At 45.9% G+C, this 24,569-nt stretch overlaps 1 protein-coding gene across 4 annotated transcripts in view; it reads right to left on the bottom strand.

Moving 5' to 3' along the window:
• The window catches only part of TCF20 (transcription factor 20), a 128,878-nt gene that overhangs the window by 54,191 nt on the left and 50,118 nt on the right, over window positions 1–24,569 (bottom strand). Inside the window, exon 1 of one of the 4 annotated variants that reach the window (XM_054272462.1) lies at window positions 20,682–20,804. The exons of the other annotated variants lie outside the window; for them this stretch is intronic. The gene's annotated coding sequence lies outside the window, so the exon portion shown is untranslated. Of the gene's footprint in view, window positions 1–20,681; window positions 20,805–24,569 lie in introns of those variants that run through there. 4 annotated transcript variants of the gene reach the window in all.

Raw genomic sequence — 24,569 nt, 5'->3', positions numbered from 1 at the left:
GTCCTCTAAATTCTTTGCTCATTTCTCCACACCTCAGATTCCCCAGCATCTGCCTCAGGTTGAAGCCACAAACTGAAGCAGACACATTCTTACAGTAAGCTTTGTCTTCTGAGACTAACAGGGAGTGACTAAGACTAGAGCCACACTTACACGGAGACAGGAGAAACAGTTGAGATTAATACAAAACAACTCGACACATTTAAATAATTCAACAAAGAGACTACTTCAGAGTAGGACTATTTTAAGGAGGTCCTCCCCCTTCCCATCTACCCGTCCCCACCCCTGCAGGCGTTCTTTGACATTTTCAGATTGGACCAGTTTCTTGAACCACCTCATGATGCATCCCCACTATAGCTCCACTGCTGTTACCAACAGACAGATGAGGAGAGAGAGAGAAGGCAGCACAAAGCAGGGCTGGAGCAAACAGCTCACAACTCCTGAGGTTTACACTTAGCCTTGGCCTAAAGCACTTAAATTGGTTCGCTCTCACCAGCTCCCCACTGAGTCAAAACCTTTCAGAAGCAATCTTTCTATGTCAACTTCATGCATATAAAGTGATTAAACTTCTAACACACCTCAGTTAGCAGTCTGAAAAGTCTGGGTTTTAAACTCAAGCCACTGTAACCAACAAAATCCACATTTCCAAGTTTTGTTGCCACAGCCAAAGGCAGGGAATGTCAACAGCAGTCAGACCACACCACAGGCACAAAATTAACTCTAATGAGCATAAGCAGTTCACAGAAATTAACAACCTACAATCAGAGATCTTCTCATAACCAGGTTTTAAAGCCTTCTCCTTCCTCAGAGGATTTCTGTATCACCACAGTGCTAGTGTCAGGAGCGTTTGAAGCTGGAAAGCCAATGGACAAAGCTTCCACTGCATGTATTCCATGTCACATCCTAGAGGATATACTCTTAAGGAAGTCAGCAGTTGAAAAGAAAGAGGAGGGATGAACCCAAAACCAGAGCAGAAAAAAAGCCTCTGTCAATACTGATCAGTGGAGGATAACAAAGATACTGCACCAGAGCATAATTTTTGGAAATGCTAGAGTTAACATTTGAAAGTAGGACAGAGAGAGTTTAGATGGTCCACTACTCTCAGAACCAGTCCCATCATTCTCTTAAACTTAAGTTCTCACACTCCTGCACACCAGGAAGGAGGGAAAAAACAAAACCAGAAGACTCCACTATTTGTGTTTCCACCTCTCTCCTCATATGAGGAGGCTAAATAAAGAGGTACAGTTAAAATAAACCATACACTAAGGTCAACATATAACCATTTCATGATGCTACTGTAGTCCTAGTGTTCTATTACACAAAAAAAGGACTAGAACACTTTTTACCCCTGCTCCAAAACAACTCAACTTCCTATGAAAAAATGAAGTTTGCTACCTTGTTTCAACTAGAAAGATGGCAACTAAATGACTTTCACCTCGACAATTGTTCCTGATTTAATTCTTTAAGTCCTGTTAACCAACTGACCAAAAGGACCTTACTCCTTAGCTTAATTCAGAAAGGCAATGCACATAGAGCCAAAATTCCATGAGTGAACACAGACCAACAAAGACTTTATAAACACTACAGTTCTGTGGATAAGCAAAGATGTTTATTTCCTAAATCCTCCTCCCTTCCACTTTCAGGAACTCCCTAATGCTGTTCCTCATTGAGCTAAAAGATGTGCTTTCGCTGGTGAGTTTGACCCAGGTTTACTGAAGTTTTCTTTTTCTGTCAGTTTTGACAGGGTTTTGACTATGCTGCAGAGTATACATATAATTAACCTCTTCTCCTCCCCTTGCTATTTTCAGCAGCTCTATTATATATACACCCCCCTTTGGTTTTCGATAAATTCCACCTTTCAAACATAAAACAAGTCGTATTCCTGCAAGGCAAAAAGACAAGGAAACAAACAAAATGAACACATGACAAGTCAAATTTCTATATCCCAACATCATTGAAATAAAAATGTACTCAACCAAACAATTTGCAAGCAAGAACACAGTTTTGTCTCTGATAACCAGAATACAAAGGACACCTAATATAGAAAAGGTGAAAGACACCAAATGTAGAAAAGTACACAGAGCAAAAGGAAAAAGGCCAGAATGCAAGAATCCCTGCTCTCCAGGGTAAATATGATATTAGTTGAAGTCAGAACTGTAAAGGTGCAGAATACCACACTGCAATGGACCCCCAGCTCATCACCAAAACCAGTGCCCACCACAGCTGGCAAACAAACAATTCTGCAGCAGAGTTCTCTTTATGCACTCTCAGAGTAACAAGGGATGAGCTGCTTCTCCATTAAAATGCAGTGATTTAGATGGAAGGGAGATAAGAACAGCACAGTTCAGTTGTCTCATGCAAAATAAGAAGTGTCACTTAGGAGCAATTCTCAGTTATGTGCCTGCTACTTCCGCTCTCCAACACTACAGAAAAGAATCTGCCACTCACTCAGCAATGCCCTGCAGTACAAAGACAAAGACAATCTGCTACCTCCTTCTGTAACAATTTTGCCCAACCCATTTAATTTACTGCCTGCTAAGTATCCATTATTATTATTATTATACTCATCAAGACCTATCCAAAAGACCAATCTTATGTAGCAACACACACAAGGTATGTTCAGGATCAATAATATCAGAAAATCAGATGTACACATTTCATGTTAAAATGTTGGATAAGGGAGGGAAGAGAAACCTCCCCCATCTCCACACATGAAGTGAAACAGAGAAAACTTCTAGTGGGCAAACCAACTTGTACGATATACAGAACACTGTTGAATTCATTCTTTTTCCCCTGAATGCAAGATGAGAAACAAAAGACATGGTTTATAGTGTCATGGAATCCACTGGCTTGTAAAAGACCTTTAAGATTATCAAATCCAACCCCTCTAATAGAACTGACAAAGTCACCACAAAACCAGGTCCTTAGAAAGAACACCTACACATCTTTTAAAAGACCTCCAGGGATGGTGACTCCACTGCTTTGCTGGAGAACCTATTCAAATGTTTGACTTCTTCAGGTAAAATATATTTCTTAATATTGAATGTAAACCTCCCCTGGCACAACTTGAGGCCAGCTCCTCCTGTCCTATTGCTTGTTACTTGGGAGAAGAGATTGAACTATACCTGGCTACAGCCTCCTGCCAGGTCGTGTAGAGAGTGATAAGTCTATAGAGAGAAAAGTCTCCTTTTCTCCAGGCTAAACAACCCCAGCTCCCCCAGCTGCTCCTCCTAAGATTTGTGCTCCAAACCCTTCACCATCTCCATTGCCTTTCTCTGGATGCACTCCAGCCCCTCAATGTCCTTCTTGTAGAGATGGGCTCAAAGCTGGACACAGGACTCGAGGTGCCTCACAAGTGTGCCGGGGCTGGCCACACTAGCTGATAGGAGCCACATTGCCACTGGCCTTTCTGACCAGCTGGGCACACACACTGGCTCACGCTCAGCTGCTGCCAAGCCACTGGGCTGCTTTCCAGCCACCCCATTCCCAGCCTGCAGCACTGCATGGTGCTCTTGAGACCCAAGCGCAGGACCTGGCACTTGCCTTGTTGAACCTCATGCCACTGGCTTTGGTCCACCAACCCAGTCTGACCAGATCCCTCTGCAGAGCCTTCCTGCGCTCCAGGAACAACACTGCTGCACAGCTTGGGGACATCTGCAAACTGACTGAGGGTGCACTCAATTCCGTCACCAGATCACCAATACAGACATTAAACAGGACTGCCTCCAGCAGAGCCCTGGGGAACACAACTCGTGACTGGCTGCCAGTGGGATCTCTCCACTCCTCACCCCTCTGAGACTGCCATTCAGCCAGGTTCTCACCCAGCAAACAGGGCACCCCTGCAGGCCACGAGCAGTTTGTCCAGAAGGATGCCGGGGGGAACACTGTCAAAAGCTTCACTAAGGTCCAGCCAGGCACATCCACAGCCCTTTCCCTCATTCACTAAACAGGTCACCTTGTTGCAGGAGATCAGGTTGGTCAAGTAGGACTTGACTTTCCTAAACATGTGCTCACTAGACCTGGCTGAAGCATACATGCCACATGGCAGCACTTAAGGGCTGTTCCACGACATTCCCTGGCACACAGGTCAGGCTGACAGGCCTGTAGTCCCCTCAATCCTCCTTCCAGCCCTTACTGTAGATGGCCACCAGGTTTGCAAACTCCTCACACCTGGGGCCTCCCCAGGTAGCTGGGACTGCTAAAGGAAAGCAGCTCAGGGAGCACTTCTGCCAAGTCCATCAGTACCTGGAAGTGGTGTAGCAGGGTCACTGACCATTTTCCCTTGGATTACAGGAGCTTCTTTCTTCTCCCCATCGTCTTCCAGCTCTGGGGACTGGATGCCCAGGGAACAACTGGTCTTACATTACTGAGGCAAAAAAGGCATTAAGCACCTCAATCTCTTCCTCATTCTTTGTCACTTTGTTTCCCTGCACATCCAATAAGGCCCTCCTTCTGTTGCCAATGTGTGTCATAGAAACATTTTTATTGTCTTTCATGGTAGCAACCCGACTAAGCTCTAGTTAGGTTTTGGACTTCTAATTTTCTTTCCGTGTAACCTCACAACATCCCTGTAACCATCCTGAGTTTAACACCCGTTGGTTCAAAGGTTGTCTCTTTTTTATTTCTCCAAGTTCCAGCCAAAGCTCTGTGTTCAGACATACCAGCCTTCCCTGCTGGCTTGTCTTTCAGCACACGGTGACATCCTGCTCCTGCACTTTTAACATTTCCTTCTTGAAGAATGCCTAACCTTCCTCTGCCCTTCAGTAATGCCTTCCAAGGGGCTCTGTCAACCAGGCTCCTGAACAGGCCAGACTCCCTGCTCACTGGAAGTCCAATGTGGAAGTTCTGCTGACTCCTCTACTTACCTCCCCAAGAACTGAAAACTATCCTTGCATGATCACTCTGCCCAGGATGCTCTCTGACCATCACATCACCCAGGAGTCCTTCTCTGTTCACAAACCACAGGTCCAGCAGGTGCCCTCCCCGTTTTCCAGCTCATCATTTGTGTCAGGGGACACACACTCCAGGAACCTCACACACTGTTCCTGCCCTGATGCTTTGTATTTCCAGCAGAAAACATAACGCTAATCACACAGCATTCTCTACATTTATCATATAACCGTTTATGTTAATTTTTTTAAAATCACATATCCACTATTCCAGAACATCTACTCATAGAGAACACTGTTAAACAAACCAAATCCCAGGGAACTGCAAGAGTATCCAGGTATATGACCAAAGGTAACAGCAAATTGCAGATATTGAATTGAAGGTTGATTAACAACCTTTCATTATGGTGCACGAAGGGTTTATGCCCATTCTGGCAAGTATGGCAGCACATATTTTTCTTTCAGCTAATAAGTTTTGGGTATATTTTTCCCAGTCATTAGTGATGCTGTACATGGACACAAGCCATTCAGTTAGCTTTGCTAATACCAAGTCTTTAGATCAGTTAAAAGCTATTAAAAAGCCACTTTGCAGCATCTAATTTTACAAAGAAAGTGATTTGAACAATATTTCCAATAAACTGTACTAAAGCTTCCAGCATAGCAGCTCCCTATACAATTTTTAGCTAAGTACTGAGCTCTTATCAGAGCTCATCAGAGGGTTCTCTTTAGGATTTGCAATTTACTAGCAATTAGATGACTGAGTTCATACTAGTAAAATACTACCAAATAAGTCATCATATTCCAGCACAGAATACACAATGAATTCCATATATACATTTATTGGTATGAACACAGGCATGCTGTGTGCTTGTAATGAAGAGATGGGGGAAAGAAAATAATTTTCCTAGCTTTTTTCTATGTGTTGCATCACAATTCAGACAAGAAATAACAGCCTTCCCAAATGGGGAACAGGTGAAATCTCAAGGGACTCAAGCCAGGGCTCCCTCACAACCTGGTAACACTTTTCCTCCCCTCTTCCAATACCATCACAAAGACTGTGCTAAAAGAGAAGTACAAAAAGCACTGGAAGAAACACAAGCATATTCACTGTCACCAGCCTGAGCTGACAAGAGGATGCTTGCACTTTGCTACCACTGCTTAGCTCCGTTCTTGAGGAATCATTGGTAAGAGGCAGGAAGAAACAGAAGTCTTACTGCAAGACCACTGCTCTGTTGTAACCAAAACTGGAAGTTTGACTTGTGCTTGTGCTGTTGTTCATGAAGGCAGCAAGAAGTAGTTCAAGAGTTGGTAAAATGCAATTCTACTTTTTAATTGTCTTCAAAGGCAAACAGGCAGCAAAGCACAGAACACCCAGAGCAGATCCCATCCTCCAAGGGCCAAACAAAATCCACTGTTGACTACATGTCCGTCTTGATTTTTGAGTCTTTGGGTCTTGCTTTTTATTCTTGTCCTTTCCTGTTCTTAAAATGAAAGGAAATCCATGTACATGCCTAATGAAGAATGTCACACACTTTGCCAAGTGACCCCAGACAAATCAATATATATTTTAGTGGTAAGCACCAGGGGAAAGGCTCAGCTGAAGCAATCAAGGAGTGGTGCAGCCAGACCCCAGTGTGATACAGAGGCACCAGCAGTGCTGGATATGGCTGAAGACATCTTCAATTCTCCCAGTTCAACCAAGACTGAAGTCTAGTCAAGAACCATCAGGAAGGGGATCCAGGCAATAATAACTGAACCACCTTTTATTTTCCTTTTTTAAGTAAGAAAAGTTTGATAGGAACAGAATTGAACATCATGATGCCACTACAGGAACAGCCTCTCCTGCTTGATTTTAGAGAAGTCTACACCTCTGCTTACACTGTGTTTGTGTTCTCTATCAGTAACACTAAACACTTTTCTACAATGAAGAAAATTCTACATGGCATGTCAACACCATAAGAAGTGGGTTTAAACACTTAAGACTCCCTTTATTTTTGATTTTAGAAGTCCAAAAGCTAAACCAGAAATTAAAATGTTATTTTCCAAGAGATTTCACCAAAAGCAGTCAATAATAAACAGCTTTTGCTATTAAACTGCAGTTTTAATTTCCTGAATGGGAAGAGCTGGTTGGTCTCAGTCCAGTCTCCACCAACAAACCAGTTAGCTGGCTCTTCAGAAACTGCCATCCATAATCTTCCCCAATTCAGAGGCCTATCATGGGACTAAGTAACACAAATTTTCACACAGCCAGTTAAGGCACATTCTGAAGTCTGAGAAGCCAGCACTGCCAAAAGTGTTACTAAATCTTTGTAACTTATAAGAACTCAGGTTCCCAAAACATGAGTGCAAAACCTTTCATAAAGGTATGAAAAATAAACACATGCTTTAATTAAAAAGCTATCCCACCCAATGGAGACCTTGCATGCCCCATGTCAAAAGGCAAGATATACATAATCCAGCTATAAACTCTTAAATATCCTTATCTCAAATTACAGAGAAGCCAAGGAAGCAGCATGAAATTATTCAAGTTTATTTCATATTATGCCCTCACTCCAGACAGCTGCATGCCAAGCTGTCCAACAGTAACAGGAGCTGCCACTCTTAGCAAGGGACCCTTCCAGGATCAGCACTGTTGCCATCTTGCTGCGCCCAACAGGTGGGTTAGTTAAGTGTGACCTAAAGAGGGAGAAAAGGGGTTGTGCAATTACTTTCTTTTCAACATTGTCCTAAGAGCCCAAAAAGGTTGTGTTTGCACACATTTCCACAACGGGAAGCGGGAGAGGGGAAAAAACCTCAAAATCCTACACATTTCACTCTCTGTCCTACAAACTTGGTACATGTATCAATCACAGAACCATTAAGAATGGTTTTACTCACACTCTGAGTACCCTTTAAAATGTAGTGAACAGGTCAGTAACAGCCTATTTCTTCAGCTGAAGATTAAAGAAGCTTCTGACAATAAAAAGAGGTCTCCTTTACAACTAATACACAAATAAGTTCTCTTTCATTTAAATAACTTTCACTTCTTATTTATGCATTACAGAAACAGATTTACTCCTTGAATAAAAGTTCACTTCAGGCTATTTTTACATGGTATTAGTAACACAGAAAAGAAATTACAATAAAATCAAAAACTCCTGATCTCCTATCAAAGTCACAAACGATGAAGCTGCTCCTACAGCTTCCACATAGGGAACCACACTTAACCTGCCCTAGGAAAGGATGTTTCAGCAAAAGCCACGTTTCATCAATCCCCAAACCTCTGAAAACTGATTTAACGGTCAAAACCCAAGTTGTGTCAAAACACACACAATTCTACTAGAGAGGATGCTAAGAGACTTAAAGCTAAGCAATCTGAAGAGTGCCAAACCAGCAAAAAAGTCCAAGAACTTCCCCCAGACATTTCAACCTAACAATACAAAGCCCAAAAGCTATCCCTAAACTACAAGACTTAAGAGTACAATAGGAAAGTGGTATTTTTAATATAAAAAGAGTTGTCATACTTTCACACAAATAGCATAATAACTTGCTTGTTAATTTAACCAGAATACACAATATGCATTTCATGTAACAGCAATCTACAGAAATGAGGAATTACTATCCTCCTCTCCTTGCAGCATTAACAAAGTTTAGGAGACAGATGACTGAGCAAATAAATCTTTTACCTTTTCTCAACAGTAATTCTCTCTGCAGTATACTAATGCAGCTGCCTTTTTAAATGCCAGTGGAACCCAATATCAGGATTAAATAATACAGCTTCAAACAACTCAAAGTGAAGTAACCTGGAACCTTATTTAAAGATGTGAATTTAACAAAAAAAAAAAAAAACAAAACAAAACAAAAAAAAACCCCAACCAGAAACATTTCATCCAAATTAAAACACAAATAACAATACTAAAAATTGTTTATCACATACACTTAACCAAGAGCACTTGGTTAGGCTACATAATACCCATTAAGCCTCAAAAAACAAGCTTATCTGACAAAAGGAGTCTAGAAAACGTGTAAAAGAAACCAGCTCTTCTTGAATTGAGTTCAGCCAATGTGCTACAAATCCAACCCAAGCTGCTGCATCTCCATCATCCAGCCACTTCATTGTTCTATAAAATCTGAGCAGAGGTGATCCAACTGCTCCATGCACATCTAGTGGTCAGGAAGCATGCTAAAAATCATGCTCTCCAAAGAATTACCCGTGCATGCAGCAACAGATGGCAACGAGCGACACAGACATGAATGGCTTTCAAAATGCTAACCTAAACACAGAAAGCTCTGAAACTCAACCCCCTCACAGGTGTACCTCTCCTTTTTCTTTTGTTTTCAAAGGAAGACTTAAAAACCACGAAATGGTACAGAAAACAGCGCTGCATTTTAATCAAACTGCCTGCCCTTTTAGTGAAGGAAAAGACAGTGTGCACAAGAAAGAAAGGATCCTGGTGGAGCCAAATCTACCCAGAGACAGTCACTTGTTGATTCACACACAAACGCGCTCTTATTTTCAGGTTAATAACAGAGCCCCGGTACCATGAGGCAGCTCTGATACATAGGTTAGAACACTTATGTTACATAACTTTCTCTTACTCCTTCCCTCAAGGCAGGAAAAATGACTTCCAACTGCAGCCCTAAACACAACTTCCAGCAAGGTAAGCACCATTAAGAAAAGACAAACTGATCCTCACAGCAGCCCAAACACGTTATATCCTGATTATCTCTGCAGATAAGCAACGGCTACGCTGAACCTCCAAAAAGCAGAGAGGCACCACAAACTCCTACAAACCTCAAGCATTCCCAGCACAGCCAGTCCACCTACTACAATCTGAGCACTGTGCATCCATCTTCTCCAACAGTTTTAATCGTTTGTCTCTTCAACGAAAACACCAAATCCCACAAAAACTTCCCAATTCCTGCAAAAAAACATTCTTCCGGGACAGGAAAACAGGTGGGCACTCCACCAGGTAGCACGAGGGCGTCTTCGAACACACGTAAACAAACATTTTTTTTTTCTTTAAAGAAAAAAAATAGCTAAAAAGGGGGAGCGGGGGAAGGAGAAGGTTAAACTTCCCAGGAGCCCTTTCACAAGCCCCCTCGTACCGAGCGCTCGCCCTCCAACTCACGGATGAGCCCCTCACATCCCCTCCCACACGCCCAGGCGACCTCGGCTTCCCCCGCCAGGAGCTCGCACTCGCTCCCCAGGCCTCCCCCACACACCGACACAGCCCGGGCGGACACGGCCTCCCCTTACCTGAGAGCCCCCCCGCCGCCGTGCCCGGCGCCCTCCGCCGCGGCGGGCGGGGCGGGGGCGGCTCAGCAGCCGGGGCGGCGGGGCCGGGGGGCGGGCGGGGGCGCGGGGGCGTCCGGTTCCATCCTCCTCCCCTCACTCACACCTCACACACACACAGGAAATAACACGGGGTCACCTGACCCCCGGCAGCCAATGGCGGCGGGCGGCGGCGGAGCCAGCGCGCGCGCCAGCGGGAACGGCGGCGCGAGGCGGCGGGTCCCGGCCGGCCGAGGGAGGGAGGGATGGGATGGAGGGGAGGGGGAGCGCGTGCGCGCGCGCCCCCGCGTGCAGGGACGTGCCTCGCGCGCGCGCGCGGAGGTGGGGGGGGCGCGCGAGGGAGCCACCGCCCCTCCCACCACCACGCGCCGGCTTAAAGGGGCCGCGCGCCGCCCCCCCCCCCACCGCGTCCCGCGCGCTCGGAGCACGTGGGCGAGGCGCGCCCGGTGCGCGTGCTGCCCCACCCCGCCCCTGCGCAGGGCACCGATGCTCCGCGCCGCCCCCCGCCGCTCGGGGCAGGCACCGGGGCAGCTCGCGTTTCCCTCTCCTCGTAAATCAATACCGCTTCTCTCCACTCCCCCGCCACCCTCCCCCTCCCCCAGGTCATTTTAAGAACGGGCTTTGCTCCGTTTGCCCACTTGTCTGCCGCCGGCCTCCCCGCCAGGCCCGGCGCGTACAGCGACGGCCGAGCCCTGAGCCGGCCCGGAGCCTTACAGCACACCCCGAGGCGGCAGTCGGACCGTACGGCGGGGCTGGGCGGGCCCCGAATTGGAGGTGCCTCAGCGGAGGCGCGGGGATCTCAGGAAACAACATGGAGGCGGCGGTGCCCGGGCCCGCCTGCCCCCGCAGCCCGCCCGGCCGCGACCGCCAGCCCAGAGCCTCCCGGGCCATCAGAGGTGGCACTGCCAGCCCTCCGAGTCCGCACTGGCTCTGCGTTTGGGAGTCCGCGGTGTCCAGCTGCACTTCTGTGCTGGAGAGATAATGAAGCTTTTTTCAGATCATTCACGAGTTTTTGGGTTTGAGGAGGCTGTGGATGGGGCAGCAGTAGAGCAAGGATGCAGTGCCTGTCAAACCATCACTTCCTTCATTTAAGCCCGTATGCCAGCAAAGGAAGCTCTTTGACATTACAGTTTCCTCCATCTGCCACTCAGAACATTTCACGTGAAAACGCAGTAGGGCTGGCAGTCTGCGAAGCTCTTAAGTGCTGGGCAGACAAAGCTCAAGCGGCATTTAAAACTTGCTTTGCCAGGAACTTTACTGAGCAGATATGACACTTTCAATAACTGCCCTGTTTCCCAAGCTTTGTTTCCCACATCCTCAGCAAGCCGTATTCCGAGAGTAGGCCTCTGCTCAGAGCTCATCCAAAAGGCAATGAACTGCTGAGAAGGACTGTGTTGTAAGCACAGCCAGTTGACAACTTCACTGATGGCTCCTCCACAGGTGACTCGCTGTTTTTGAAAAATAAATACAAACCACCACATCTCATACCATGCATTATCTGTCAAAAATAATTTGGAGGCCGGCTGAAATTCCATCTAGATATGCCTAAAATGATGCCAGTAGTCTGGGGAAAACAACCAGAGCAGACAACAATTACATGTGCTCCTACCATTAGTCTTTCAAGTTAACAGTTTGTGGGTGTTAGGGACTCCCCAGCTGCTGGTCAGGCAATCGTGCACCTGGAGCATCTAGGAAAGACTTGCCTGCTCCTCTGTTCACTGGCCTTGGAACTCAAGAGGCACTGGCTCCTTTCTGAGGCGAGTGTGCTGCTGTGATCTATGCCTTGTCTCTTTGAGATGAGAATATTGCGAAGCTTTCCGCATCATCTCCCTGGAAATTGCAGCTGGAGCACGCAGGCGCTGCCTCACTGCAAGCCCTCGCAGTGCTGCATGCCCTGCTCTCCTGGGCACTGGCTGCCCATTCACAGGGGCTGTTTCAGGCACGCTGCTTCGCTCACACCACGAGGAGGTCATCGCTTCCTTCGCCAGGACAAGAGGCTCCGACAGCACATTCACCGTGACAAACCCGAGGTTGCTCTCATCAGAAACAGCCTTAATCTCTTGTTGACTGCCACGGCATGCTAAGAGCTTGGTTAGAGCAGCATTCCCCCTGGGGATCCAGGACTGTCATAAAAGCTGTAATGGGGTGGGGGAACTCGATGAGATTTTTATAATTTGGTTTTCCATTATCTGTTTTCTGATTTTGAAGTGAAGCATCAATGGAGGTCAATCCTTTATGTAGATTTGTAAGGTAGGAGTGCTTAGAGCACTCTAACTAAAGCTAAACTTAAACTTACCTTAAGGTAAAACCCTTTGGTAAATATAAACATGACAGCATTCCTTATCTAGATAACCTTGTTATAACATGGTATTTTTTACCTAATGTCTAAAATGAAGTTGCAGCATAAATAGCAGAAGTTTTGTAAAATGCTCAAAGATGCATATGAAAATACAAGGACAGCCATCATTCCCAAGTCAAACATTTCTCAAAGGACCAAAAATAAGTGAGTTCACAGAGTTAAATATCTGGATGTCTAGTCTGCTGCAGAGCAGCATTTCCCATCTCCGTTATGACTACTTTGTAGGTGTTACAAGGGAAATACAACAGGAGTTGCTTTTTAAATTATTTAAAAGCTTGAAAACTATATGGCTGATTTTGAAGGATGAACTGAAGTTTTAAAAGAGCTCACGCTATAAATGCAGGCAATTGTCACACCATCGTCAGCTGTTGCATTACAGTAGGCATCACTGGTAATACACAGGGTCAATTTAAGTGCAGAATGTAAACAAAATTATCAAAACTGTATTAGTTAAATATCACGCAAGGAGAGACGCCATATCCTTTGCAGCTTTCCAAGTGATATATCAGGCTTCAACGTACAACCCCACTGAGCTTAATGGATAATTTAATCCTCTCAGAAACTAATTTTTGGCTGTCTGCAGACTCCAGATGAAAAACCACTGTCATTAGTACACCTTGTTCATATTGCCAAGTTCTCCTTTGCCACTGAACATTTCATTTTCTTTCCAAAAGGAAGAAATTCAACCTTCTGACTTGGCCATTCAGGGACATCTACCTACTTGACCACTGTCAGGTACACAAAAAAATTGTTATATACAAAACATTCCTAGGACTAATGACAAAAGTAACCCCATCATGCTACTAGGCTACAATCCCACACACACGATCAGGGTGGAAACCTAACACCCATGCAAGCCTTTCTACTTCAGGGTAAAGTCCTCAGTTGCATCTATCTACTCTCACCCTTCAATTCTGAAAAGAAGAAAAACCCCCAGGGATTTAAGGCCAAAAATGGTTACAAAAAAAAAAAACAAACCAAAACAAAAACAAAAAAAAAGAGAAAATTTAAAAAACCACCCAAAACAAATTTTTAAAAAAACTACATAAAGGATGAATTTTACAATCAACACAACAAACTAAACAGGTTTGAATGTAAATGTCCAGCAAATACATTCCATCATCCAAGAGTAAGCACTATAAATTCAGCAGATGTGCTACGCCATGGTTGTAAGATTGAAGTCTCTGCTTTTAGTGTAAGAAAATCAGCTCGGCCATAATTGTACAGAGCCACCATGCTACCACCACAACAGAAACTTTCCAAATCCCCAAAATCCTCTCTGCCATCTCCTAATCAAAGTGCTTTTGAGGATAGAGGCACAAATAAGGCAGGGAAATGGCCTCAAGACTTTGCACCCTCCTCTATGATGGATGGGCAATTCTGAGCAAAGTGAAGTCCCCTGAGTAGCCCTGTGGGTTAGTGCCACTGCTCCCACCAGTGCTGCTGTCATTACACACACGCAAGCAATGCTGCACCTTACTGCACATGAACGCTGCAATGGCTAAAGCAAACGTTTTTCCCTGTTATGCCTTAATGTAAGGCTTACCTTGCACTTCCCTTTCCCCCCCTCATAGATCCCAGCAAAAAATTGTCCTTCTGACCCCAAGGGGACTGACAAATGGAGATGGAGAGTCTCCTTCTGTCTTTGAGGTCACCACTTCTGATCCAGCTGTAATTCAGTAATTACTCAGTTCATGTGGCTCTCCAGAAGCATACATTAGCAGCTTGGAGGGGGAACAGAAGGATGACACCATTCCTGACCTCAACCACCTCTCATCTTCACACACTCCCTGAGCTCCCTCTGCCTGGAACGGGGGAGGACAGTAAGTGATGCAGGATGGGGGACTGAGAACAAATTTGCAGGTAACATAGGCTGGAAAGGCTCCGAGCACCCCAGTGCTGTTTGTTAGAGCAAACATGATTTCTGAATGCCACTGGTGGGGTCCTCTGAGAGATTTCTTCTTTACAAAAGGTTTTACTGTTGATGCAGCACTAGGAAGGTGAAGCCTCCACGGAGTCAGGCACACAGATTTCTCACAGACATGGCCCCTGTCCCCTCAAAGTATTACCCTTATCCTAATCTATTCCTGTGTTGCACAATTTCATGTCATGCACAGGCTCACCACTGCTCTTTCACAGCTTTCATCCAGGGGCTCTTAGATGCTATGGGAATGGGCATTAGTGACTACCTTGAAGACAGATAATACAAAACATGACAGCAAGACTGGGCACCTACAGATCACGCAACTGGGAACTGAAACTTATATTCACGGTGAGACAGCTACATCTTTAAGCAAGTGTAAAGCAAGGGCAGCTCACCTGTTTCTCTTTCTCCAAGAAAGACATCAGCATGGCTACATTCATTAACATTTCCTACCTCTCCTCCTACCCAGCCCCAGGATTTCCCATACCTTCCTCCTATTTTTTTTACACTTAACTTCAGATAAAAAGTGTTACATCTGAACCTACACAAGGGAGAAGCAGTATCAGACATCTCCCAAGGAACTGCAGCAAGGACAGAGAGGGCTCTCCTCTCATTAATTCACTGATATTTAACTTTTCCCCTTAAGACTATCATAGGATCTGTGCTTGCTGGAAAATATTTTTGACAAGCACAGATTTTTCAGCCTACTGATGGTCATGTCTTGGGTGCATCACTTGGAAGGTGCTCTCCTCCAGACACTGGGAATGTCTCCATAAGCAATAGTGTTAAGTCCTACAGCCCCTTCCTGCAACAGAACAACTGGATTGAAAGACTTTGGAACATCTCAAAGGAAGGAAAATGATAAGCAGCTGAAGGTAGGTAGTGTGAATCATAGCAGGAGAAAAATTAAAACACTGCAACACTTCTGCCTTTTCACCTTCCCATTACAAAGAGCTGATTCATGAAAATAAGATCTTTGTACCTTAAGACCTCCTCTGCTTCTTCTGCTTCTTCCTTTTGCTTCCTGCCAAAAGCTGCTTCTGGCAGCATAGAATTAGTTGCTGTGAAAGTGATTGTGATGCTGCAGACAAAAGAATCTGAGTCCAGCAGAAAAAGCGAGAAACAACAGAAGCTGAACTTTTAAGGAAAAGCCAATCAAATTTCCATGCAGATGCCCAGAGTAATAAAGGTGGAAATTAAAACAGAAAGCCATACAAATGTGATTCTCCAGCAAGACTGTCTCCAACAAGGCAGAAAAGTCCATCAATAAATCTTCATTGTCTGAATTGCTAAGCATATCTAAATAAAAGTAGAAATTCAAATATTAGAACTTGTCTTTTTAAATTATCTTACATAAAACCAACTCTGCCTTGCCTGAACATGTTTTACAGAAAGGTTTTTTTCCCTCTCTTACTTCTCCTAGCCCTTTACAGAGGTTTCATTTGCTGGGGTGGCTTTTTCTGCCTACAGGGAAGTGGGAATTTCTGGGCTTAACAAGCACAAATCCCCATGATATATAGTTCCAAATTTTACAGGCAACTAAGGTTTTGATTCTTACTTTGTTCCCTGTTGGCTTCCTCCCTGATGTAGGCAATAGCTGTTGAATCTCAGCTGTTCCAACAGGAGAGGAAAAAAAGGTCCCTGAAGGAACAGCTTTAGTTCTTCCAGTCACCTTGCTGCTACCACGCTCCAGAATTGCAGGCACATGAAACAGCACCTAAGAAGAGCTTGCAGCAGCAAGAGGCCAATGCAAAAGCATCAGACTGGACCAAAACCAAGAGAGTCTTCTAGATTCGTCTGGTAAGAAGTCTGTACTTATATTGGGAAGTAGAAACCTAAGGGTCCACTAAAGATAGACATTGCAAGAAATCTGATTAACTTCTTGTCATAGAAATCAACTTCTGTGCCCTTTTTTTGTTAGGTATAGTGATGTTCTCTGGTCTCTGATTCATCTGAGAGACTGTTTTATTGAAAATAGTTTTTTAAGTTCCACCACAGTTTACTTACATATCTCCTCTTGCTAACAAAACATGAGGGAAAAAACCTACTTCAAACACAACCACTTTAATTACTTTGTATCTCGAGACTCATTTAAGTTTATTCAATGCTCAAACACTCTAATTCTACATTTCAGAAGTTATTAATGTCTCATTTTAGTGGCCTGCATTACTTTAAAGTTGCACTCAAATCCAAATCAGGATAGGGCACATGAGAACATATAGAACTTACAACTTTGAATGCAACATATTCCACTGTTTATGAACGCTACTAACTCATTTGGGGATGGGGAAAAGTAGCATATTTTCATTCACATTACCTGAGCCAAGTGATGAAACACTTTAAAAGCTATTAGGTAACAAACACAAAGACACAACTGTCCTCAGTTAAGAAAATGAGTCTTTAATTTTTAAAGGCTGGACAAATCTGTCTTTAGAGAGTCCAAACCATGTAAAAATCTTAGGTAAAATCCACGTAAAATCTTAAGTAACTTGGTTTTGTTTCAAGATTTGAGGAATTCTTCAAGTTGCCTACTTAAGTTCCGGTTTAAACTAACAAAATCTCTGCTTACATATCATGGCTTTCATCATTCCTCTTGAAATTATCTTCTGCAGATGGGAATCCTACTGGCACTCACATTTGTCCTGAGAGATGATTAGGACTGAAGGTCTCCCATTTAACTTCTGTAAATGTGCTGTGAGTAATTAGACCTAAACAAAATACTGTCAGTTCCATTAGGGCTGTGAAAATAAGGTCAGCACTTCTTAGAACAGCCAAAGCAAGAACAGATACCTCAGCAAGCACAGTTCACATCCACCTACCAACGAGTAAGTCTCCACTGGTTTTAGCAAGTTTAGGAAATAGCCCAAACTTCCGAACAAGCTATCCCAGCACTGACACTTTCAATGAAAAGCAGCAGCATTAGGCTGGGGAGTGGGGGGGCTGCAGTACTCAAGGTCATCCTCTGACAGCCCTGGCTGAACCCAGGTTTAATGCTGACACACTGGTTACACTGGTGGAGAGAAATCATTTCACCAGGGTGAAATTTCACATACCCTGGGGTACCCGCCCCCGGCTCAAGGATCCCCTCATCAGGGCCAAGCCTCTTCACAGCAGGGAGCATAATGTGAGAGAAGAAATGACTACTCTTCTCCAAAAGCAACAACTCTTGCAGTGTGATTCATTCCACAGGCTAAAGATCAAGGTGTCGGCTTACTCCTAATATTGATGAAAAAGGGCAGTCAGCCTATTTATAATCAGCTAGCATTATCTCTTCTCGAGAAACAGTAAGTCAGCAGCTAGCCTCAGGTGATAACTAGGGGGTTTCCTTTTCATCGGGACACAAGTTTAAAAAAAAAAACACGGAGAAAAGAAAGACAAAAAGCAGTTGTGGTTACAAGAAAGGGAATATCTTAACAGAAACAGGGGCGGGGGGGGGAACTAATTAACGCTTTCAGCTCGTGCCCCTTCACCACTGCCTGGAAATTCTTTTCTAATACACACATTGCCTGCCTAGGGCTTTTTGAGAGACCCTTGCACATCCTCACTGATTACGTCCCCTACTCAGGGAGACAGACTGTCCTTTATCCTAAATGCTTTTATCCTCTTGATGAGGTCTCTTACCCAGCTGGATCCCGCTTCCTTCTCCCACTGCAATCTCTGAGCCTGAGAGAAGACACCTGGGGACCTTCCACTTTGCTTAGGAAAGAGATTTAATCCTTTCATGTCCTAGCATGGGGCTGAAGTGATGCACATCTACCCGACCTGAACACCTACAGTTACAGTCCTGGGTGACGGATGTCCCCAGCTGAACAGAAATCAAAGGAATGGGTTCTCCACTGTTTGCTGCTCTTTTAAAAGTAGGTGTAGATAAAGAACTGAGGAAAGTCCCATAGGGGATAATCTTGCCGTACCCAGACAAAATAATGAGGCTTAAAATCTCTTCTGTACCTAATCTTAGCTAAATCACATCCCCAAAGTCCTCTGCCCTCAGTTTTGCAGGGTGTATTTCAGTTGTGCCCCCCCCCCCCCCCAGACTCATGCACTGTCCAATCCCACTTGGTCATCCCCACTTCTGCTCTCCCTAGGGACAGAGGTCCAAAGGAGGATGCCTCAATGGTTCTTTCGACTTAATTCTCCAAGTGGCCTGTGGAAGGATTCTAGGTTTCATTTCCCAGGCAAGCTAGGTAGTGACTCAGACAAGCCAACAGACAGTACTCTGCACAGACAATGATTTTTATCTTCAAAGTGCTTTACAAACTTATAGATCCTTACTTCCCCTCTGAGAGAAAAAAAGAAGGGGAAAAAAATCCCTAAACATCACCATTGGGATGGAACAGTGATGCAAAAATGCCTAAAATTTCTTTCATGTTGGAGCAGAGGCAGAGGAGAGGAGTCCTGTGGTGCAGCAGCACTTGGGGTTTGAGGTTGGTTGTGGCTTTTACACCAAAGGCCTGGGTTCGAATCCCGTTTCACATCACTCCAGTAGGACAGAGACTCTTAAGCTGTGGCCAACAGGTCCCTTCCCCAAGGGCAGTGGAGCTGGGGCACTGAGAAGCAGGTGGCAGCACATGGGTGTCTTCCAAGAATCCACTTGCCTGTTCAGACTGCAAAAGTGCTGCACAATTAATTATACATCTGTGCTACAAAAGATCAGCTCTATAACTGCAGGGGGTGCTATTCATCAGCCTTGAAACATATTGGCAGAGGACAGCCAGGGTCCAGTAGTTGAAATAAAGAAATAAATAACTACAAAAGCAGGAGGTGCTCTGGGTCTTTAGGAGTGAAGTGCAGCAGCAGGACCCCAGTGACCCGGGGGCGCAGAGAAGCCTGGCCCTGCAGACAGTCGGGACGCGGTGCTTTTCACAGGAGCTTCAGGAATCAGAGCAGCAGAGAAGCCACCGGTCATCGGGGTGATGGGGGTGAGGTGCATAGGCAGAGCGGCGGCAGCAAGGAGCCTGCCTGACACCTGCCCTTTTCGTTTCTCAGCCCTCCCCTTTCATGGAGGCAACAAAACATCACATTCCCAGTAGTGGGAATCCAATCCGAAGTGGCTTCACCAAAGGGCAAATTCAGAAGGACCCCCTTCCACTCATCCCTTTCTTTTGAAGCCCTCCTTTCCTGAAGCAGGCATTTAGCAAGTACAAATACACCACAACATTAGGCATCCTTCCACTGTCACTCTCCACTATCCTTCCTCCTCCAGACACGCACACTAACACAAAATGACGGCTTCCTCAACAGACTGAATGAGCAAAGCCCTCGCGCTGATCCTTAATTGTCTGTGCTTTACTCTCTTGCTCCAGTCATATTATATCACAAAACTCAAAGCAGCCCACCCACTGCCCCCGTCTTTGTCCAAAATCTCAAGTGAACAGTAAATTTGACACAGGGGAAAAAAAATTACCAAAGAAGGGAGGGGCGAGCTAACCCCCCCACTTTTCTCCCCCCCTCCCCATTTTCCTCCTCCCCTTTTTTAATTTTTATATTTTAAAAATTTTTTTTGGTTGCTGTTTGCTGGTGCATCCACATTGCTATTGTGCAGCTGTCAGTTGGAAAAACAACAACAATCACCAACCCCCCCCCCAAAAAAAAATAAAAATCAAGAAATTAAAGAAGAAATCATATCTTACAGCCCTTGAGAATGTGACCCTGAGGCCTTGCCCTTCTCCCTCCTGATGCACCCACATATCACGGGGGAATGGCAGGCCCCCTCCCCATCCACCCCCGTGCTACTCTGAGCCTGCAGAGCAAGGAAAAAAAACAACCACATCCAAAACCAAAACAAAATAAATTTGAAAAAAAAAAAAAAAAAAACCAGCAACGAGCGATACATGGGGAAGAAAACGGGGAGGGGGGGACGACACCTCCCCCCCCCCCCGGCATATGCATAAACCCCATAACCCATTTATGTCGGTCTCGCAGGAGCCAGACTGCAGCGAGCAGCCAACAGCTGGGGCCTTTGAAAGGGACAAGGCGAGCGGCTGGCCGTGCCCAGGGAGCCGCGCCGGGCTCCGGCTGCCCCCGGCCCTCCCCGCCGCCCCCAGCCCCCCCCCGGCGCGGGCAGCCCGGGCGGGCACGGCGGCGTCGCGGGGGCGGGTGACACGCGCAGGGCGCCGCAGACACACGGCCGCCACCGCCGCCGCCGCGCGTGGTCGGCGAGAGCTGGCCTCTGCAGGGCAATTTTCCACTCTCAACTTTCAGGGAGAGGGAGAGAGAGATAAAGCCCATTTACTGTACCTTTCTGGCATCTTTCTCAGCTTTCCCTGCTGCTTCTCCCCACCCCCTTCCGATTTATCTCAGCTACTGGTTTTATAAACCGAGAGGGTGGAGGGGGGGAGGGAAGAGGAGAGGAGGGGGCTTTTTTTCGCTTCTCTCAGCCTCGTCTGCACCTTCTGCTTGAGCCCGCCGGTGAAGTCACAAGACCGAGTCTCTGACATCACACAGAGCCCACAAACGCCGGATTGTGACTTCACTGCAGGGTAGAACGGGGAGGAATAGGAGAGGGGAGGGGAAAAGGCTCTTATTCAAACACATATCTGCAGTAGTAACAAAGGGAACTCAGGAAATGGCTGGCCAAGAAAATGGCTTTTTTTTCTTTTTTTTTTTTTTTTTATAAATCATACTCCCTTTTTTGTTGTGGCTTTGGGTGTTTTTTTTGTGGTTTTTCTTCACAAATAAACTTTGTGACCACAGTGGAAATACCTTTTAAAAGTGGCCTGGGCAGGACAGACAGGCAGTGCCAGCCCAGGCGCCATCCTCCAGCGCAGCACAAGCACCAGCAGCCCTTCTGGGACTGAACCACCTGCCGTGGCCCCTCTGGACCTGCCGGGACCGGAGCAGGATGAGGTGCTGGGGGGAAGATCGAGGGGTGCCAGTGGCCACAGGAGAGGCTCAGGGGGGCAGGGCAGAGGGGGATTGCAGGGTAAGGGTGGAAGCAGGCAGATGCTGTGGGTTGTGCCTGAGGCACGCAGGGAAGGCAGCGCTGAGAGCCACTGGGCAAGCAGGGCCACCAGGGTGAACACAACTCCGTGCCAGAGCTCTGGGAGCTGAGGGCCGACAGAGGTGAGGCTCTCCAGTGGGCACTTGGGGATTTTCCCCCCACCCGAGGATCTGAAATCACCACTGAACTACAATCTGAGTAAAAGCGGTCAGCGTAAAGGTAACAGAGTTGTATGTAAGGCCCAAGCAAGGCAATAGGGAAAAGAGGGGAGTTTTTGATTCCCTAGTGTATTTTTAGGTTTTAGGTGCCCTGGGGAGGGGAAGACAGACTGGGGTAGATGAAAGAAAGGCCAGGAGACTTTGATGTACTCCCAATACAATGCAATGCTCGGATGTTGCTCTGGGAGCAAAAGCTGATGATATAAGACTTCTGTAGTCATTTCTGAAATGAAGCCTGGAAGAAAAAAAAGGCTTATTAAGTAGCTACTGGCTTAATATGACCTGGAAAGTTGTAAGATTTGGGGCTTTTTTTTTTTTTTTGTTTATTCAGCTGGTGTAATTTTTTTAACATCAATTTCTGAAAATTTAACACCACCTCAAACATGTCAGTAAATTAACCCAAAAAAATAAAACTCTGTTATTTGTGTGTAAAATGGATTTTTTTTCACCTTTTGAAGCACGGCAGCTCAAACACACTGTGCTAATCATGCCTGAAGGCCAGGAATTCAGAGGAATAAGTCAAGGGCACAGTCACAGCCAAGTGAAATTAAAAATAAATCTTAAAAAATTAAACTGTGCTAATTGCAGACGTTATATTTATGAAGTTATTGGAACTGCAGAACCAAAAGGAAGACACCTTGTGATCCTCACAGTGTGTCCACTCCTCTCTCCAACCTCCATCCCTGCCCTCATCAAGACCTACAAAGCAATTCCCATCGCTGTGTCGACCTGGAAGGGAGGAGAAAACAGCACTACCATCACAGCCTGCCCTTTCTGCAACCTGCCAGTGAGGCAGGAGGGAAATCTGGATGTGGAGCAAGCGAGAAGCGAGGGGGAAGCAATCCAGATCCCTGCCATGAACCAGCTGGCAAGTACATTCCCAACTTGCTGCTGGTGGACGGTGGGAGCACCCCATGAGGGCCTGTGGTGCCCCAGAGGGCTGGCACCAGCACTGGAAACCCAAGATACTTGTTGGAAACTTTTGTACCCCAGCAGCTCTGTGTGCTTCCAGCATAAAATCCAGGCATCCAGAAGATGGGTCTTCCAGGTTGGAGCTGCTCCATGGCCAAAGCCTCTGTTCCCACATCAACTCTGAATCCCAGTGCCTTAGGGCATCATCCCAGCCCTGGCAGAGCCACAGTGTTATGGAAGATTTCCCCTGTTGTTTTACAGTGTCTCCATGCCAGTACAGCAATAAACCAGGCTGCAATGGATGGAATAAACTCTCCTGCCTCTGCTCGTGAGAGGGAGGGAAAAGGTATGAATTGCAAGCAGGGAGGTCCCCATCCAATCTCGTATCTTTCAGCATGTCTTGCTCCTTGTTTGGCCACAACTTTACTACCATTTTTATATCGACTCCTTTCATTTTTTAATCTATTTTTTTCTACCCTGCTGACTGCATGAGAGGAAACCTCCATGTTTATCCCACTCCTCCTATCTGGGGGAATCTCTCTCAACCTGCCCATGGCAGGGAGGCAACATGGCTGCCAGCATGCCAGGATGCATGGTGAGGAGGTGAATGGGGGAGAAAGGGAGGCACAGGCATTTGCTGGGAAGAGGAAAAAGAAGGGGGAAAGAGCAAGGAATCTAACACATACACGCCGACTTGCATGGGCTTGCTCCAGCTTGGTCCACGATGCAATTACCTGACTTGGAGGCTGGCCAAGCCTCCCAGGTTAAGTCCCTCTGCACTTGTGCAAAATGCTGTCAGAGCTGCCGGGACTGTGAATACTCAGGGCTCCGGCAGCATGCCTCATCCAAAAAGGAAAAAGGGGATAAAAAAAAAGAACAGAGCCAGGGCAGGGACTGAATGGGCTTATTTTCACACAACTGCAATTGTTTTGTTGATGCGGAAAGGTAATTAAAAAAAGTTCTGATTTCAAACGTGCCACAGAATTCCCAGAGCCCGGAGGCTGCTGCTTAGAGGCAGATTAATCACACTGAATTCTCCATCTAGATATTGCATGCACTCCAAACTCCCACCGCTAATAGCTCTAATATTCTCCTCAGCGTGTGCATGCTGCTGGTGTTATGTTCCAGGAATATTAATTCCCCAACTCGAGCTCCTTTTGCTTGCGCATGTACCCTAAAGGCTTGCTGCCGGGCACCGGGAGATTATGGAAAAGAGAAAACAGGGCTAGAGGAGAACCAGGGTGCAAAGGTACTGGCTGCAACTCCTCAAGGAAAGTCATTAATGTTCTTTGGATAAGCAAGCCGTCCAAATAAAATCTACCTGAAGGCCAAGTTCTTTAAACAAAGACAGCCAACTACACACGCACAAGATGGTTGAAATTAAAATGAGCTCCCAGTGCTGGCTTTGTGTTACCCGTTCCCACTACCCTGAGACTTGCTCAGAATCTCAGTCCTGTTAACCGTGAACAAGGTCTGAACTAGCGGTTTCTTCTGCTGGTGTCGTCCCCCAGCCCCTCTTACCCCTAAGCAAGGCTTCATGCATCTAAAACTCTTGCTTCCACACACCAGTAAGAGTGAAAATATAGCAGGTTGTAGCACTTTACACAGCACATCCCTTCTATCCCTAGCAAAACTGACAGGCCAGGGGATTCATGGTCCAGCTCAAGGCATCCCCAAGATCGTCATTCCACACAGAAAACAGGAAAGGGGAAGGGGAAGACAGGAGAGAAACATATAATTTTGCTTTGCATTTAACTAACTGCCATCCCTGATAAGCAAATCAGTGTGTGTGATCTATATATATATGGCCAAAAGGCCAGCTGCTAAGCTTTAAAACCAATGCACGCTTCAGAAGTACATTTAAGGATGCCTATGATGTAATTTTCAAAGCTGCTAAATGCCCAACGCTTCCAGTGCTGTTCAGCAAAGACTGCAGGTAGTCGCCAGATTCAAACAGTTCCCTAAAACTGGCCATACCAGGACTCTGGAAATTACCACGCAGAAGAGACCTCAAAAACGGATGGTGCTGGCCATGCTTCCATTTAGTAGGAATAC

The sequence above is a fragment of the Melozone crissalis genome, unplaced genomic scaffold, assembly GCF_028551555.1.
Source record: "Melozone crissalis strain CALT ecotype California unplaced genomic scaffold, PUWL_Pcris_2 ptg000004l_1, whole genome shotgun sequence".
Lineage (NCBI taxonomy): Eukaryota > Metazoa > Chordata > Aves > Passeriformes > Passerellidae > Melozone > Melozone crissalis.
The sequence above is the reverse complement of the archived record's forward strand: the minus strand, read 5'-3'. Positions and strand labels throughout refer to the sequence as shown.